This window comes from Anolis carolinensis, chromosome 2, assembly GCF_035594765.1.
Source record: "Anolis carolinensis isolate JA03-04 chromosome 2, rAnoCar3.1.pri, whole genome shotgun sequence".
Classification (NCBI taxonomy): Eukaryota; Metazoa; Chordata; class Lepidosauria; order Squamata; family Dactyloidae; genus Anolis; species Anolis carolinensis.
In genome coordinates, this window is record NC_085842.1 from 59,496,451 (window position 1) to 59,516,030 (window position 19,580).

Below are 19,580 nucleotides of genomic sequence, written 5' to 3' on the forward strand. Positions count from 1 at the left end.
TAAAAATTTGCCCTGCAACACCTCTGCTCAATATTCTGGTCATTTTTTTTCTAAAACCATTCAATTCTCTTTCCATGTTGCTGCATTTTTCTTCTTCAATCCAGTTCAGGTACATCCAGACAATTTTTTGATGTGGTGCAATCCTCTCATGATGCCAGTGACTGTGGTAACCATTCAAAGGGTTACCACAGGTCCCAGTCAATTTGATGACAGTTAACAAATACAACAAAAGTCTATACAATGTATTGTAGTAAATCCTGATTTCTCCACAAGTGTTTTTCATTGCTTTTTAATACTCCCATCAATCAAAATGATCCAGTACAGTTCTTGTTCTGCACTGCCTCTTGCACCCCCAGCCTACTCTGCACAGGTATTTCAGAATTTTGCTACAGTATACAAATCACAACAGCTATAGTTCTGCACCACATATGCCTTTGCAGTCACCCAGACAAAGACAGCTGCAATGGCATTACTAGACTGTTACAAGACAGTTCATGTATCATGAGATAAATTAAGGTTTGCTCTTATCTGAATTAAATTTCTGATTTGATTTGATATACATTAACTATTATCATATTGTTATTGCATATTATATAGTCATTGCATATTCAGAAGTAGTCCCTGTCTGAAGCTGACTCTGCTCAGATTTTGTGGTCTGGTGCATTCAGGGTATTTAAGCACAAAATGTGTTGTATTTCTATGTCTATGACAGACAATGCTTTGAAATTTGCATCAGCACCTAAACATCAGTGCATGCAAATTACATGCAAAGTGATGATATCTCATGTTCTGTCCTTTTTTGGGGTGGGTGTAATATGGGAGATACTTGGATATAAGGCATAATGTTTCTGGCACGCTATGCTAGTATTCTGCTTCAGGCTGTCAAAGAGATCTTTGCCCTTCTAACAGTAAGACTTGTGCAGACTAAAAGCTAGCTAAGGATTTCTGTTGTGCCTGGCAAATATCCTGAAGAACTGTTCATAGGGATAAATTCTCCTCTGTATTCCCTTGGAGTGGATACGCTTGGAGAAGAAACTGAGCCAGGCAGCTGGGTGTTCCTTGTTCTGGCCCAACCTATTGCAAGTAATATTTCTTGTTTTCTGTCAATCTACTCTTTATGGGAAATATAATTGGATTTCAAATTGTCTACAAAAATGCACACTGGAAGAGGAGTGGGGAGCTGGAAGCACACTTCAAACTTCTGCGTGTGTTGAGGACCATATGGGATCACTTAAGAAACACTCAGTCCTTTCCCAATTCTTCCTTTGTGTCCCTATAAACCATGGAAGTATCTTGATATGTTATTGCATAAGAAAGGAGAAGCAAGCCAGAGTGAGTGACTGAGAGAGTAAGAGTGGGAGTTGTTAAATGGAAACCCGGCTCAATAGAGATGCCCCGCAACAGCACGGGTTTCAAAAGCTCCCAGTGGTTCTGTGCTGATGGCAGCTGCAGCAGATGTGAACTTACAAGGCTTCCTGGTTTCACAAAAAGAGATTATCTGTCCTGATATGACCTTCCTTTGCTGTTTGCATTGGAGAGAGGCATATTATTAACTCTTGCAGGAGATGAAGATAACCTTGACTATCTTTAGAAAAATGTCAGAAATATGCCACATGAATAACATCAGAGAGTTGAGGGTGATTCCAGCTGACCAGATGACATCCTGTTTCCTGCATCACATTTACATGACAGGCACCTTCCTTCTTGTCCTTTTGGTCACTGTTTTCATGTCTCACATGGTTTGACCCATTATGTGTACATGCATACTTCCTCACCTTCCTTTCACTCACTTTTTACAGTGAATCCATACAATACACAGCCCAACCAAAAAAAAAATATTGGTATCTTCGTTTATAGGCCTATTACTTGGGTTACTTGAGGTGCTGATTCAGAAAATTGTGTTGGATAGACTGCATCAGCTCTAGCCTCTTAGATATGGTTATCATGGTTTTCTATGGGTGAGCAGACGTCAACTGGTATTTGGCATATGTTCTGTATCTCAAAAACTAGAGCTTATAGGGGAAAACTGGTGTAATTTTTGGAATAAGCAGATCAAATATACCCAGAAAGAAGACTAAAATTTGAGGCATCAAAATAGGTGTTGGTCAGTGACTGGAATTCAAGTACAATATTCCATTGTTTGCTGTGTTGCCCTTTCAATTCTGTACCGAACTCATTAGTCTCTCTCTTTCTCTACAAACATAAATGCACCAACAAATCACTATTAGCACTTTTAATTTCATGCACAAACTTTCTATTTGTAGGTTCAATCTGTTCTATTGCTTCCTTGGTCAGTCTGGCTCAAGAATTAGTGTAAAATAATTGTGCCTCTTTAGCCACATTCCCACTCAGCTACTTATAATACCAAGAAGCAGCACCAGAAAACAATAGTGGTAACTTAAATAAGTTGGGTGGTTTTTTTTAACAGTCTAACACAGTGGTTCTTAACCTGGGGTTTCCAGATGTTTTTGGCCTACAACTCTCAGAAATGCCAGCCAGTTTACGAGCTGTTAGGATTTCTGGGAGTTGAGGGACAAAAACATCTGGGGACCCCAGGTTGAGAACCACTGGTCTAGTAGATATTTAAAAGCATCTCTTTGGATACTGCTGAATCTCCCCGTCCTCTGAGTCTTTAAACTTGCCAATGATGCTTGAAGGGCGGTTGTTACTATTCTCAGACAGCTTCATGTACCTCACTGAGTTAATTTTTATAAATGGAATCCTATCATGTGAGCTAATTCAACCCATTCCTAGAGGCTATCCTTATCATAAGATCAATTTCTCTAATAAAACACTGCCCTTCTTTTAGTGTTTCAAGAAATGTTGGGGAGGACTTTATGAAATGTTGTTACCATTTCAGTGTTTGCATCATCCCCCAATGTCTAGAAGTTAGAACCTCCATTAAGAGATATAGGCATCTGTCTCTCTAGATCTGGAAACATGCTATTCACTAGCGAGACACAAAGTGCCCTCTCATTCCCACTAAACATCCACAGGCAATGAATATATTTGCATAACTCACTTCACATATTAATACAGTAAATTTAAAGTGATCATAAGAAAACAACAAAACAGACAAAACACAGGACTCACAACTAACCGACCAGTACAATCTAGCAAAACAGTCAGTAAGACAGGACACTGAAATACTCCTATATCCCTCAGAAATAAAAAAAACACTTTTGGTTGATGAAGACAAATAGAGAATACTTATTTCCTAGTTGGAAAAAAAGATGGCAAAATTGTACCCCATCCCCCATTAGGTCGAGAGAATTTCTTCAGCTTTAAAAATATTTTGTTAAAAATTAGTGGGTTAGAGGTTGCTTTTGGCCCAGGCATGGGCAAACTTCAACCCTCCACATGTTTTGGACTTGAATTTCCATAATTCATAAAAGCCAGTAGGCTGTTAGGAATTATGGGAGTTGAAGTCCAAAACACCTGGAGGGCTGAAGTTTGCCCATGCCTGTTATAGCCTATAGAGATATTAATCAAAAGGAGAATTCTGAAGCACAGTTGTATCCATTCCATGTGCAGTTCCAGTGATGAGAGACACAGCCCTGAGGAATATTCCAACTTACAGACATACAGTATTCAAGTTCTTACTTGAATTGCCTAGGCAATTTAAGATTTTAAAAAGTCAAAACAGTAGATATAGCTGTAATGCCAACTTGAAACTAGTGAAGATGACACAATACCAACATCTGTTTCCTTCAGACTTGCCTTGCCTAAGCATTTTCCAAGTGCTTATCAGAGGTAGTTCCACATAGACCATATGGTGCTCCTATCTAGGGATTGATTGTTGTGTGCCTTCAAGTTGTTTCCGACTTATGATGACACTTATCATGGGTTTTCCTGGGGCTGTGCATGTATGACTCACTCAATGGGTTTTCATGACAGAGTGGAACTGAACTCTTATTTCCAGAGTCTTAGTCCAAAGAAAGGAATGGTGCAGAGAGTAAGTTGGATACTAACAGCTTTTTAAAAAAAATCATAGTTGATCTGGTTGTACACATACCCACATGTTCAGCTACCTTAAATAACCCTGATTTAGAAGTCAGTAGCAGCCACACTACTGCAGAAGGCAGTAGAGGACATGACCTATAAGCAGGAAAGCAGAGACTTCAGCAGTATATATAAAATGAAAGAATGGAACAGAGATACCATGTGCAGTATCACTTGATATAAAACAGGATCAGTCTATTGACTGAAATACCAGAAAAACCTATCACAATCTGTCTCCCTCTAAATGAACATATTCCATGGGTTTGCTGGAGGTGCTGGACTGAGGTCCCATCTACACTGCCATATAATGCAGTTTCAGAATGCAGTTTAACTGCATTGAACTGCATTATATGGCAATATAGACTCATATAGTCCAGTTCAATACAGATAAACTGCAGTCTAAGGGCTCTTTCAGACAGGCCCTATATCCCAGGATCTGATCCCAGGTTTTCTGCTTTGATTACATGAGTCTAAACTGCCAGATAATCTGGGATAAACAGAAAACCTGGGATCAGATCATGGGATATAGGGTCTGTCTGGAAGGGCTGGCCCTCCAACTGCCTTATATGGCAGTGTAGATGAGACCCAAGGAAGGCTTTTTTTAGAATGCAGTTTAGTGTTGCTGTATTTATAATTCCCTCTTTAAATCTGTACTTTTCAAGCTTGGCATAGACTTAAATTTTTGGGCAGGCTGCTTTGATAGAAAATTGTATATATATTGCCAATAACTAATTATGATATTACACATATAATCAGAATGCTGTAAGTGGACGATAGCCTCAAGCCAATGGTTATGGGATTGAAGCCTTAATTATGCTGGTCTTGGAAAAGAACAAGGATGCATCTTTGAATACCGAAGTTTCAGCAAGTAGTAGTGACAGGGAAAAAACCCAGAGATCCACTGCGTATCACAGCAGACAGTATTTCACTACATGGTTGAATGATCCAAAGGTTGGAAGCAATGCACTATGAGTAATGATGTGACTATTGGGAAGGTTATAACAATTCCCAGGTTGTTACTTTTTGGAAGCAACAAAATGACTAGTAATGTCAAGATACTTCTAGTGAAACAAGTAATGTTTACTCACTGCTTTTAAACATTGTTTTTATGTGTTACTTTTGGATAGTGGTGGTACCAGTGTTGCTACATTTTAAAAGCAACATAAAAACTGGTAATGTCATTACATGAATATAGTTTTGTGGGGTATTTTGGCAATTCTTTACTTTAAAAATCTTTTTAATGGTGATTATGTTGCTAAAAGCAACATCTCATGAAAAAGCAGTGCAACAGACTATTATTTTAACACTGAGAAAATATATAAAGCTATTTCTTTCTCTCTAAAAAGAGAAAGGTCTGACAGTGATGACAATACTATGATAAAAGAAGGATGTAAGAATGAGTGGGTGGAGAAAAGAGCAATACGTTTATTATAACACTTTAAAAAACTCAAGCTCTGGAGCAGTCTGAAATGGTTCATGGCAATCTTATACATGGAACTGCAAAGAGAAGGCAATGTCTTCTCACATGGGAAAATTAGAGCAACGCTTCTCAAACCTGTGGCAGTGATGCAAAATGATATGGAAGCATGTTTGCTTTAATTACTTTCTTAACTTTCATTCTCAAGCCACTGCTAAATTTCCAGGCCAACCCTAGTACAATTCAGCAAGTACAAATGTGTAAGTCTCAACAGGCTTTTCAGCATCATTCATATTCCAGATTCTGAATAAATTATGGTGAGAATTTGTGTTTTTATACACTGCAGATAAGGAGTCAGTTCAAATTTATTTTGTCAGTGGCTCAGGTGTGGAGTGGAAAGCAGCTGTTTTCACAATACGAAATTCAGCAGAGTTAATAGAAACAGCAGCAAACACCACCCCCTGATGCAAATACACACATTTCCCAGCTGCCATATATCGTATAGCAAAAACATGCTGTGAAAGGAAGGGAGAACGCTAAAAAGAACTGCTATGGCCATGCATCTTTTCCAAGAATGCTATACACTGAGGTAGCTCTGTAAATTGAGTTGGACAGATTGCAAAATCAACCATTGCAGGGAGCAAATTCCCAAATTATTGGTGCTTTTAGAAAGTTGCTTTCCATGGCAACTACCAAGTATGAAACAAAAGTGAAGTTTTTACTGCATAGCCATTCTACGGACACAACTGCAGATAAATTGCCAAAATGTGTGCCACATTTGCTTCTATCTCACCCTATGCACCTGGAACACATGTAAGTAACCACAAGCATCTACAGTGTATTTTACTATTTCTTCTAAGTAACTCCAGATAAGCAACTGCATATACCAAAAATATGTATCCACTTCTGGTCTGGTTTTTTAAAAAATCTCAGATTAGTCTGTCTGATATCTTATGAAATAGGGCAAGCCATTCTGATAGACTATACATGTTGGGTCTTTAAAACCTCAGAAAGTGTCTTAAAAATCTGACCTTATTTTGGAGTGAATTATTCATCCCTAAACTCTGAAAGTAGGTGAAGATGTTCTATTTTTCTGGGTTCAGGAGAGAAATTCTGAGCATGGTTGGCTGATCTTTGTTAGATTAAATGGTTGCTTTAAAAAAAAAATACTTTGAAAGGCTAAAATATGGTTGTTCGGAGCAGTCACATGTTTGTTAATAAAGAGATCTAAACCATATTACTAGTTTTTGGTTTTTTAAATCAGTATTAACCCAACAATGAGAGTGTTGCTAATGGTCCAAAATGGTCTCTGGAGCTGCCCTGGGAGGTGGAGCAATACTATGAGATATGACAAGCATATAACAAAGGCAGGAATGGCGTCTTCAGCAAGTTTAGGACCAAATCAGCCCAACCTGCATACCCCTCCTGCTGCTATTAGTGAATTTGCTGCAACTGCAAGGTGCACAGAGTGTTCAAACCTTGCTTCCAAGGTTAATAGAACTCTCAGAAATATTCTTTCAATTGGAAGCAGTTTGCACAAAATAGCCACATTTTTAACCTGGTTAGAACTTATGGGAGACTTCTAGAAGTTTAAGGAAACAAGATGTACATGAGTCTTGTTCTGATGTAAAATGAAGCAAAGGGGAGGTTTGCCATCATTGCTTTAGTGGTTGATGAGACCTCTGGAGAGCCTTATCATACAATTATAGAATCATAGAGTTGGAAGAGACCCCAGGGGCCATCCAGGCCAACCCCCTGCCAAGAAGCAGGAAAATCACATTCAAAGCATCCCCGACAGATGGCCATCCAGCCTCTGCTTAAAAGCCTCCAAAGAAGGAGCCTCCACCACACTCCAGGGCAGAGAGTTCCAGTGCTGAACAGCTTTCACAGTTAGGAAGTTCTTCCTAATGTCCAGGTGGAATCTCCTTTCCTGTAGTTAGAAGCCATAGTTTTTGCTTGCAAGTGCAAAAACTAAATATATTCATCCCCAAATATTTTTCAGAATTTCTCCATCCTCATTGTTTTGATTGTGTGTTTCTGCATGGTAGGGGGGTTGGACTGGATGGCCCTTGTGGTCTCTTCCAATTCTATGATTCACAGTGACTTCTGGGGTATTAAAAAAGTTGAGGTTAATTTTAGGCTTCATGTTTGCCTCTCCTATGCTGATTTCCTCAAGCTTTTAAAGTTTGCAACACATTTTTTCTTACATTGCCATCATCTTAAGCTATTAATCAAATAAACACAAGGCAAAAAATCATGTTTATTGTGGTGGCCAATGCTTTCCTCAGGAATGCTCTCCCAATAGATACTCATCCAGTAGAATCACGTTGAAATTTAAGAGAGATAGTGTTCAGGGCACCCATTCCATTAGCTTGAAATGACTTAATCTAACCCAAATGAATGCTGTTTCAAATGAAAAACTCATGTTTCTCTGAACTATTTTGGCAAGTGGTCAAGGGGAATGGCAGGTCCCAAGGGCCACTTAAGACACCCCAAAGGACCACATGTAGCTTTTGGGTGGCACAATTTCCACACTGGTTTGACCTCTATAGACACTTCTATATTTTGTTATTTATAGTGTAGGCCTTCACTCTAATGTATGTGTCAAAAGCTTGTGTTCTTAAGCTTCTCTAGAGTTTTTCACTCAGAGTTTCCTATAATCTGTAGTCAATATATCAGTACCTCAAATATATAGTGATGCCTCAAAGACAGAACTGAGTAACAAGAAAGTCCAGTATTAATTTCTCATAAAATTCCAGATAATGTAATTAATCATTAATTGCTTTGATTGTTGTGTTATTATAATTAATTCTAAGATGAATGATTTAGTTCCAGTAGCTCAGATTACCAGATTTGCAGTGATTAATTTATAAAAACCAAACCCTAATAGTAACTGTAAGCATCTTTTTCTTAAAAAAAATACTGTTGCCTCAAGTGCTAAAGGCATGAGAAACCATTAATCACAGGTAAAGTACTTTTGCAATCTCAATAACTCCAATCAATCACAATACTCGGAAAGCCTTCCAATTCATCATCTGAAAAACACAGCCTCCCAATCAAACCTTCTTTAAAGTCAATAAAAATCCTGATAGATTTAAAATAGTGAAAACGGAGAGTCATTATTTCAGGTTCTAATTCCTGTAAGGCGCACACAAGGGCAAGTTCTTGACACTACTGTTATCCTTAGGCATTACATTTATATCAGCCATCCATGTGGTGGTTACTGGAAAAGAACATATAGTGTTCCCTCACTTATTGCGGAAGTTAGGTTCCAGGACCATCCACAATAAGTGAAAATCCGCAAAGTAGGGATGCTATATTTAATAATTATGCATCATTTTAGTAGTTATACACTATTTTAAGTCTTTATCAACCAATCGTGTGTTGATAAATCGCCTCCTTCTCCTCTCATTGCCGCTTGGGCTCCTTTCCCCTCCCTTTGGCTTCTCCTTCCTCCCTTCCTTAGGCTGTAAATTGTAATTTTTTATGATTTATAATAGTATTTTAGAGTTTATTGAAAAACAGCAAAACCACAAAACAGTGAATCTGCGAAAAGTGAACTGTGAAGTATTGAGGGAACACGGTACATCCATTCTGTAGCTTTGTCACAAATGCTGGAGGCATCACATATATCCCCTGCTTTTGAAGTCAAGCATCACTCAAAGACCAATTCAGGTTCACATGGACCACAGGTCACCCACTTCTGGTCAATCCTTTGATCTCTGTTCTGTTTTATTCCAACTTGAGGGCATGGCCTTCCTATCAACCTCCAAGTATGGGGATGACGCCACTGCAGCTTCTTCTAATCTTCAGCTTCAAAACTGTAAGAATTAGCCCTATAATAATTCTGGGCATCTTCCAGAAGGATTGGCATTTAAAAGAAAGAAAGAAAGAAAAAAAGATCTGCTTTTTAAAAAGGCTCAAATTGGATTGCAATCCTTTGCAAAAGCATCTTTCCGCTCAGCTAACTAGAGAGACTGGGAACTATCCATGGTGCTATGTCCTGTTATCCTGAACTTGCTGATAGTGAACTGACTGGCTTGACTTGTTCTGCCCCACGGTGACCTTACGAAGCTGCTGTGTTTGACTGGAGATGACTCACCGTGCCCTAATTGACTCAACATCATCTACATGACTTACTCCTATTGGCTCCATGTGAATCTGTCTGATATATGTAGTTTTCCTCCTTTCTTGTGGGCCCAAAGACATGTAACAATTGCATTTCCTGTTATCTGAAACAATATTGAGCTCACTAGATGAAACAAACCATGAACAGACCAACAGCTAAAGTTCATAATCTTCAAAAATCAGTTTCATAAACCCATGGTTTGAAGCTGGCTTGTTTCAATAAGACCATTATAGTTGGTCTGGGTTCAGGGATAACTACCCTGTTACAGCATGTAATTTGTTCTATATTCTATTTGTAGCTGCTCTTGTGTCAAAAGAAAGGGGAACATTGATGACATTGTTTATGACATTGTTTATGACATTGCATTGACTAATTGTAAAATACCTTAATATTTAATTATTCTTTTGAATTATTTGGAGATATTTAAGCTAAGGAATCAGGAATTCCAAGAAAAGGTAACTGTGGCAGAAAGGTTTATGGGCTACATATTGGAAAAATCTTAAAGTGCCATCTATAAAAGTGGATGGGAAAGATATTCAGCATTGCTGAAATGAAAGAGCATAAGAACAATAACAAATATGCGGAAAAGTCTATTCATGAGTGGAAGTTTAGTCAGCTGAATTCTGCTATCTTTGGAATAACAAAAAGCAATAGTATAACAAATACCCAATAATAATATGAGCGGGATCTATACTTAGTCTTTATTATACTGAAATCAACACGACAAGTTAGTCATAGGTAACCTAACTCCCTTTGTTTTCAATTTCAGAATTCAGTTACCAAATGGATTCAATCTTATATCAGTTTAAAAGTACCTGCACTAATTAGCCATACCAATTCAAAACCAGATCCAAGAATTGGTCTACTTAATTTCTGGGGAATGATTCAGCTCAAATTTTCATGAGTTGTCATGGAATAAATTTCTACAAGTGTGAACAGCTACTTTAGGCTTACTCTTGTCACTGCTTCCATAACCAATATATTGGTTTAATACAGCTAAAATATCATGATGGACCAAAGGAAAGAAATTGGTTTAAAAGTTGAACCAGACACAAGCCACAACAATGGATGAGTTCCTTTTTCTGAAGGTAGCACACTGTGCTATTAATGTCTCTTCTGCAATTCAGTAAGAAAGAAGGATAATTCGGGCTGCAGAATTAATAATGGCTTTGGCTACACAGAGCAAAGATGCAAAATCTTCCATTACTCCTCCCAGTGAGAGATGAACTCAAGTAAATTCAAAAACAGTAGACACAATTTGTCAGATATCCTTTCAAGTCTGGGTGGAATCTAGGTCATGGATCCTGAACTCAAGTTAAGCACTGCCAAAATGTTGAATTCACGTTTGAAATAACGGCATTAGCAGGCCCTTTGCAAAATACTTGAGGGCATGCCAAGTGGGGCTGGCACACACTTGTGTGTGTTTTTTAAAAAAAGATGCTATGTGGTTCGAAAGCCATTTTGGCTTCATTTCTTTCTGTAGAGACATATAAAAAGTTCTTTTTCCCACCTGCTGGTTAGGGGAAAATGAAGTGGAAAAAAGAAGAAACGAATCAGCCAAGTGAAACTGAAAACAGTCCATTGTTCTAGACCTTACATGCTGCCAAGCTTTTGTCATGTGTTTGGGCACTGTAACACTCAAAGTAGTTTTTCATTTAGGTAGTCTTCTTCCATTCATTGAAGGATTTCATTAGCAAAACAAGCTCTTGATTTATCCCACAGAACTTTCAATACTGTCCAAGAATTCCAAGGCAGAAGAAAGTATGTTTTGGCTCAGTGCTCACTACCTCTCTCCCAATCACTTCCAATTAATTATTACTGGCTCAGATCTCATTATGTTAACAACACATGCAGCTTTGTATTGACATATTCATTCTTGTGTTCATGTTTAAAGCCAACCCCCTTTTAATGTTTTACTGATGTACTAGCAAAATGCACAGAAGTACAGCAGGTAATTGGAGGGGCTTGTAGCAGCAATAAGCCAAAAGTTCAACTCAAGAATTTTTTCGCTTGGATTTTGAACAATAGAAGAAGGGGTAAAAGGAGGACAAAATTGCCCAGCATACTTGCATGGATTGGGAAAATATGGGAGACAACCTAACAGTGCTGTTCTATATCTTGCTATTTATCAAACCATTTTCCTCTCCCAAAATCTCTGAATAATGGTATATGATGTTTATGGGGTACTCTGGAAAGGGCTTCTGAGAAAAACATAGCAGATTTTAATTCTAATGAACATCCCTTTCCCCAAACAGTTCTGGTCAGAGTGAGTCTGCATCATTACACATCTCGGGAGCTTTTGGTGGAGCATGGCCAGGGCTATGTGGAGCTAGACCCATAGTGGGAAATGGCTCCCCTAATGCTAGCATTTATTCAGGCTAATTTCCTGCAGACATTCATATTCCTGAAGGCCTTATTCTCTGATCATGAAGTTGTTTGTGAATTTTGTTTCGGTCATATGTCCAGAGCAAATGTGGGAACTGAGCTTCTTTTTGGACAGGGGACTCGACAGATTAACTGGTAGCAATTGTACTATCACTGCACACCAATAATGGTAATTTCCTGTGTACAATGGGACCTTTCATGTAAATTATCAATGATAATTACATCTCTAACTACAGCAGAGTGACCATTGTCCTCAGCTTTAAAAAAGATTGTTTACAATAGTAAATAAATATACAGTCACAGCTTTGGTTTCAGCAACTTAATCAGGCACGAGATATTTCTTACACATTGAATAAAGCAGACATTAAAAAAGAATTTCTGTAGCAATATTCTTCCAGGAAAGCTAACTTGGAAGGTTTCAGCTTTAAAGTTTAGCACTAGAATGGAAGTATCTCTATTGTTTTTATTAGATGCCGTCAAGACTATTTTAACTTGTGGTGACCCTATGAATGAGACAGCTCTAAGTCATCCTGTCACCTCTGCTCAGGTCTTGCAAACCTGGGGCTGTGGCTTCTCTGATTGAACCTACCCATCTAAGATGTGGTCTTCCACTATCTTGCTGCTTCTAACATACTAAGCATAATTTTCTTTTCTAGTGAGCCATATCTTTTCATGATATGTGCAAAGAATGACAGTCATAATATAGTCATCTTGGTTTCCAAGGAGTTTTCAGACTTGATTTGCTCTAGAACTCATTTATGTATATTTCTGGCAGTCCAAGATATCCAGAGATATCTACAAAACATACCTCCAACACCAGATTTCAAATGAGTAGATTTCTGCACTATACAGCGTTCACAACCACTATCCAGCATATGTTTGCAATATGATCTCTCATGCCTCCTCTTCTTCTGAACAGCTTGGGGATCTAGCATTTGTTACTCAATATATGTGAGAATTTCGTTGTGGAATTTTGAGCACCAGTTTGATTATATTAGGGATTAATGCATTGCTCCAGTAGTCACTGCAATTCCTGGTGTTCCTTTTCTTGGGGACTGAAATGTATGAGCGTTTCCAATCTGTGGGACATTCTTTTATTTTTCATATTCTTGGACAGATTTTAGTTAGCCTTTTAGAAGATTCTGTTTCTGTTGCCTCAAACAGATGTATTGGAATAGCAACTGTGATTTATTTCTCTCAAATGCTTTGGGGTAACCCACCTCACTTTGTAAAATTGTGGATTCATCTACAAATGCTTCTTCCATGACTGAATCAGTTCACCTTTTATCTCTTTTATATAATTCTTTGGTGCATCATTTCCATGATCTTTTCTCTTCTTGATCATTCAGTGTATTTCCCTTGATATAGCTTTCCCCTTAAGTTCTAGGATCTCGTGGAACAGGTCTTATTCTTACTTTTTTATTGTGTGTCTTTGCATTGATTATAATAGCTGTTGTTCTTGTGCACTAATCATTGAACAGCTTCATTTATGTTTCTGGCATCATTTCTGTCAGCTTTCACTTTTGCTTCTCATCCATCCTGAATTGCTTGAACAATTTCATCATCCAATGAGATTTTCTTTCTTTTGGACTGAAGATAGTATCTTTTTGCATTATTTTCTCACAATGTCCCTGATTTCAGTCCAGAATTTTTCTGTCTCTAGGTCCATTAGGATTCAAAATACAAATTAATCTTTAAATTATATTTATATTTAAATTATATTTATGGAGGCTTTTAAGCAGAGGCTGGAAGGCCACCTGTCGGGGGTGCTTTGAATGAGATTTTCCTGCTTCTTGCAGGGGGATGGACTGGATGGCCTGTGAGGTCTTTTCCAACTCTACGATTCTATGATTCTATATGTTACATGAATGTTTTTCAGGTTGCATTTCGGCACAATGATTGACTCAATTTCCTTCTTTAACTTTATTCTTATTTTTGATATTAGCAGTTCACGATCTGCTCCTGGTCATGTCTTTGCAGCAAAAATGAAGCTACATGAGGCATATGGAACCAGGACAGGTCTTTTTTTTTTAGCTTTTTGTGTGATAATCATCCACTGAAATGGTACAGCAAATTCCACTGCTTGATATAATGCTCACACATATAATCGTACCATTATATTTCCCTTGATTCGAGTACACACCAGTGCTTGATGAGGATCTGTAGTTTTGCATCTGAGGTGACATCCAGCAGCTTCTCTTTGCTTTTGTAGCTCTTGTGTAAGTCATTTGCTGCTGTAGTTAACATATGATGATCATAATATACATAACTTGATTCCTATTATGCTCTTCACAATGGTAATTGTGCCATTCTAAACAACTACAGACCAATCTCGAACCTCCCTTTCTTGGGCAAGGTCCTGGAGCGGGTGGTTGCCTCGCAGCTCCAGGGTTTCCTGGATGACACCTATTTTCTGGACCCATCGCAGTCTGGCTTTAGACCTGGTCACAGTACTGAGACGGCTTTGGTCGCCTTGGTGGATGACCTCCGCAGGGAGCTGGACAGGGGGAGTGTGACCCTGCTGGTTCTCTTGGACATCTCAGCGGCTTTCGATACCATCGACCATGGTATCCTTCTGGGGAGGCTCTCCGGGATGGGCCTTGGGGGCATGGCTCTGTCGTGGCTTCAGTCCTTCCTGGAGGGCCGTTCCCAGTTGGTGAAGCTGGGGGACACCTGCTTGGACCCCTGGCCTTTGACCTGTGGGGTCCCGCAAGGTTCCATTCTGTCCCCCATGCTTTTTAACATCTACATGAAACCGCTGGGAGAGGTCATCCGGAGTTTTGGAGTTCGGTGCCATCTCTACGCAGATGACACTCAACTCTACTACTCCTTTCCACTGAACTCCAAGGAAGCCCCCCAGATACTGAACCAGTGCTTGGCAGCTGTGATGGGCTGGATGAGGGCGAATAAGCTGAAGCTTAATCCTGACAAGACAGAGGTCCTCCAGGTCAGTCGTATGTCCGATCGGGGTATTGGGTGGCTACCTGTGCTTGACGGGGTCGCACTCCCCCTGAAGGCGCAGGTCCGCAGTTTGGGGGTCCTCCTGGACTCAGCACTGACGCTTGATGCTCAGGTGTCGGCGGTGGCCGGGAGGGCCTTTGCACAATTAAAACTTGTGCGCCAACTGCGACCTTACCTCGTGAAGTCTGATCTGGCCATGGTGGTCCATGCCTTAGTTACCTCTAGACTGGACTATTGCAATGCACTCTACGTGGGGCTGCTCTTGAAGACGGCCCGGAAACTCCAACTAGTTCAACGTTCGGCAGCCTTGCTTCTAACTGGAGCAAATTATAGGGAGCGGTCAACCCTCCTGCTTAAGGAGCTCCACTGGCTGCCGTTCACCTTCCGGACCCAATTCAAGGTGCAAGTGATCACCTACAAAGCCCTGAACGGTTTGGGACCCTCCTACCTTAGTGATCGCCTCTCCCCCTACGAACCTGCACGATCTCTTCGTTCGTCGGGGGAGGCCCTCCTCTCGCTCCCACCTCTGTCACAAGCACGGTTGGTGGGGACGAGAGAGAGAGCCTTCTCCGTGGTGGCCCCCCGGCTCTGGAACTCGCTCCCCAGGGAAATCAGGCAAGCCCCCACCCTGGTAGCATTCAGAAAGAGCTTGAAAACCTGGCTCTTTACTCAAGCCTTTAGATAAAGATTGCTAATCCAGAAGCAATCTGTATCTGTGACCATTCTTGTACCGGTTTGCACTTTTTACCTTTGTCAACTCGATATAGACACAGGGTCTATTCCCATCCCAATTTGCACTTCCCAGAATTTGCAGCACTTTATCAGTCACCTCGTGTTTACAATATTTATATGGTGCACCTTACCCAGTCTACTTTTATAATCTCTCAGTTTTAATCCATGTTTTTATTAGTTCTTGTTTTTTATTGGCTAATGTTTAATTTTTTTTTAATTGTGCAAGTTGTTGTCTATTGCTGTGTTTTATACTGCTACTGCTACCTGGCTTGGCCCCATGTAAGCCGCCCTGAGTCCCCTCCGGGGAGATAGAGGCGGGGTATAAAAATAAAGTTATTATTATTATTATTATTATTATTATTATTATTATTATTATTATTATTAATTTTGCCCTGTCCTGTAATTTGTTGGTATTCGTAATTAAACACCATAATCAAAAGTGGGTAAATGGAAGCTAAACATCTAGATTACCATCACACAATTTATTTTTGAACACATCAGCTGATAATAAGGTTGGGCTCATATAATATTTCCACTCTTTCAGTTGAATAGCAAAGTGGGTGTATGGAAATGTCATCATTTTTGGCAATCAATCAAACTATTAAGGCTTTTGCTGAAAGGCCAAACCGATTCTGTTGTGGTGAATGGGGTGGTGATTTGTTTTGGGGAAAGAGGAAGGTGTTAGAGAGCAAAAGGTGCTCTTCTTCTCAATAAGGGTGTGGTTTTGTTTTCCCTCCTGAGATGTAACTGAAGACACAACATATTGTTAAAATAGCACTCCCACCCCCCGAATGCTACATTGGCAGAGAAAACATACCACTTTTCCTGTTGCAAGGTCACTGTGCAAAATCTTGATATAACTACTCATGCTAAAATAACAGACAAGCAAAGAGTCAAAAAGCCTAGGGTGTTTTAAAGCCAACCTCCAAAACGGTCCTAGCTTTTGAGCTCAGAAATGTTCCAATATTAGCTCTATCCCAGCACAATGTCATGTTGTGTGAGTCAGAAGAATCATGAATAAGAAACTACATTTTCTAAATCCTGCACATCAGGCTGCTCTTAAGGTACAATAGTAAGGATTTTAAAAACAAAACAAAACCAACAAGCAACATTAAAGATATTAAGCACAGAGCAGAGCTAATCTGGGATTCCACCTTGTGTTCCATATCTAGGTCTAGCCACTGTGCAGGTAAACCTGGGAGCAAACGTCATTCCCAAGCTGGCCAACTGTACTGAACTGTACTACTTAGATTAAGGAGTCAGATGGAGCCCCCGGTGGAGTAGTGAGTTAAAGCCTTGTGACTTGAAGGTTGGGTTGCTGACGTGGAAGCTGCCAGGTTTGAATCTCACCCGGGGAGAGAGCAGATGAGCTCCCTCTATCAGCTCCAGCTCCTTGCGCGGACATGAGAGAAGCCTCCCACAAGGATGGTAAAAACATCAAAACATCTGGGCATCCCCTGGGCAACGTCCTTGCAGACGGCCAATTCTCTCACTCCAGAAGTGACACTCTTGACACAAAAAAACAGGAGTCAGATTACAACAATCTTAGGCCCCTTCTACACTGCCATATAATCCAGATTATCAAATCAGATAATCCACATTATCTGCTTTGAACTGGATTATGAGTCTACACTGCCATATAATCCAGTTCAAAAGAGATAATTTGGATTTTATATGGCAGTGTAGAGGGGCCTAAGATGTCACCAACAGACCACTTGATTCTGATGCACCTACAAGCTGTAATAAAGCAATCGCCAAACAATATTGGCAGCAGTGAGAGAACACTTATATTTGCAGCAGTGAGAGAATACTTCTGGGCTGGTTTTGATCCAGGAGACAGACCAAGCCCCTTAACTCCTTCAATCCTAGAGAAGGAAGGGAGGAACCAACCAAGCAACCAGAAGTGGACATTTGGCAATTCATTGGCTTTGTTTTCTTTCATATGTGCACCCTGGGTACTAAGAGTAAAAATCTGGCTCTGAGGTCCACCAAAGTAGACCATCCTTATGGTCATGTATCTTCCACCCATCTGCAGCCATGCTACTGTAGAAAAACACACAAAGCGTTGTAACTCTGATCCTCAAACTAAATACAGAGGCTTGTAATTATGATTTATATCTCTAATGGATTAGTACTAAATATTTAAGGAATTAATTGAGAAGTAAGGGATTACTAAGCATTAAGAGTGTGGAAAGATTAAGAAAACCATTAAGAAATTAAGAAGTAAAAAACCATTGTCTCCAAATCAAATTAAAGAAATTATCTGCTATATAAAAATTATGCAATACTTGTTTAATGTGTTGTCAAAGGTTTTCATGGCCAGAATCACTGGGTTGCTATGAGTCACATAGTCATACAGCCCAGAAAACTCACAGCAACCCAACATTTGTTTGTGGGAAATGAGAAGGTTAATATTTTGGAGACTGGAAAAAGAACCACAGACTTAATTTTAATCATGATCTACTTTCTAGCCACAGCAAGCATGGAACTACAAGTGTGTAAACAGAGCTTTCCTACAACTAGTCAATGGAGGAGAACATGATGCATCTGTAACTTGTGCAAATGGATTTTAAAACTTAAGTGAATATAAATAAAATAGAAGGTCTGGATAAAACAGTCAGTTTAAGGAAGGGGGAGGCAGAAAGAGGTTTTTCTGTTCACTTCAAATGTGAATTTTCACAAGCAACAAATAAAGATATGGAATAAAAATTACAGAACCATCTGACTCCACAATCTGATTTTCTAGAAATACACATTAAGATCTTTACTCTTTCACTTTTTGTTGAAATTAGCACCATAATGTGAAAGACAAACTGACCTTTGTTTATCTAGGAGAATTATGAGTTTGGTAGCAATGTTAAAGGAGGCATGAGGCCTGTCAAAAATGGTGTTCCCTTTATTACATTGGTGAGATGTTTGCAAGACATTCATGAATAGAAAGAAAGGAGACAGTCACTTTTACTAGCTTTCCTGATACAGGGCAAGGTTTAACATGCTCTAACTTCTGGTATGCTTTCCCTTTCTTCTCCTTCAAAAGGCTATATCAAATTATGTTATATTTCCTTGGCAGTGCTATATCACATAGGGATTCTTGGAAATTTCATGAAAAACAGTGAACCAAGGCTGTCCAGAGCCAAACCTTCCACAAGAAGGAGGAAAACCACAACAGGTGGAGATTATTTGCACAGAATAATGGATAAGATAATGGGTTGAGAGAATCCAGGCCACAAGAATTGAATGCCCCTTTCTTCATTTATGGGTACTCATTCATTACATTGATAATCCCTTTAGAGCAGATATGGAAATTTTGCAGCCCCCCAGATCATAGAATCATAGAATCATAGAATAGTAGAGTTGGAAGAGACCTCATGGGCCATCCAGTCCAACCACCTGCTAAGAAGCAGGAAATCGCATTCAAAGCACCCCCGACAGATGGCCATCCAGCCTCTGCTTAAAAGCCTCCAAAGAAGGAGCCTCAACCACACTCTGGGGAAGAGAGTTCCAGTGCTGAATGTGGTCAAGAAGATCTGTTTTCTTTCTATTGTGGTTATCCACCTTTAAAAAATGCACACTATAATCCTAAGGATTTTATTCAGAAGTAGGTCCCTCATACTTAGAAAGAAGGTGTGCATGCTTAGGGGTGAAACTGTAACTATTTAGCAAATTAATAGTCAATTTTATAATTTTTTACTTGATTTTTTATACAATAAAAGATTCAGACACATTTCCTTTGCTGCAAAAAAAATTGAACAAACAAAAACCAAGGAAATGTATTATGTGCAGGACTGGTGCGTGCTATTGGCTCTATTGCACATCTATATGAAATGCAAAGTGATGTACCAGAAGTGCGCTAATTGTGTTACCCAATTTAGCAAAAGATTGCTACACTGAAGGCTCCTGAGGCTCTCTTCAACCTTTATTTTCAGAGTTCAACTGTAGCCACCCTCCTTTCTT

General features: G+C 39.4%; 1 protein-coding gene across 5 annotated transcripts in view; it reads right to left on the minus strand.

Moving 5' to 3' along the window:
• The window catches only part of fgd5 (FYVE, RhoGEF and PH domain containing 5), a 174,501-nt gene that overhangs the window by 55,172 nt on the left and 99,749 nt on the right, over positions 1-19,580 (minus strand). The gene's annotated exons all lie outside the window — the stretch shown is intronic.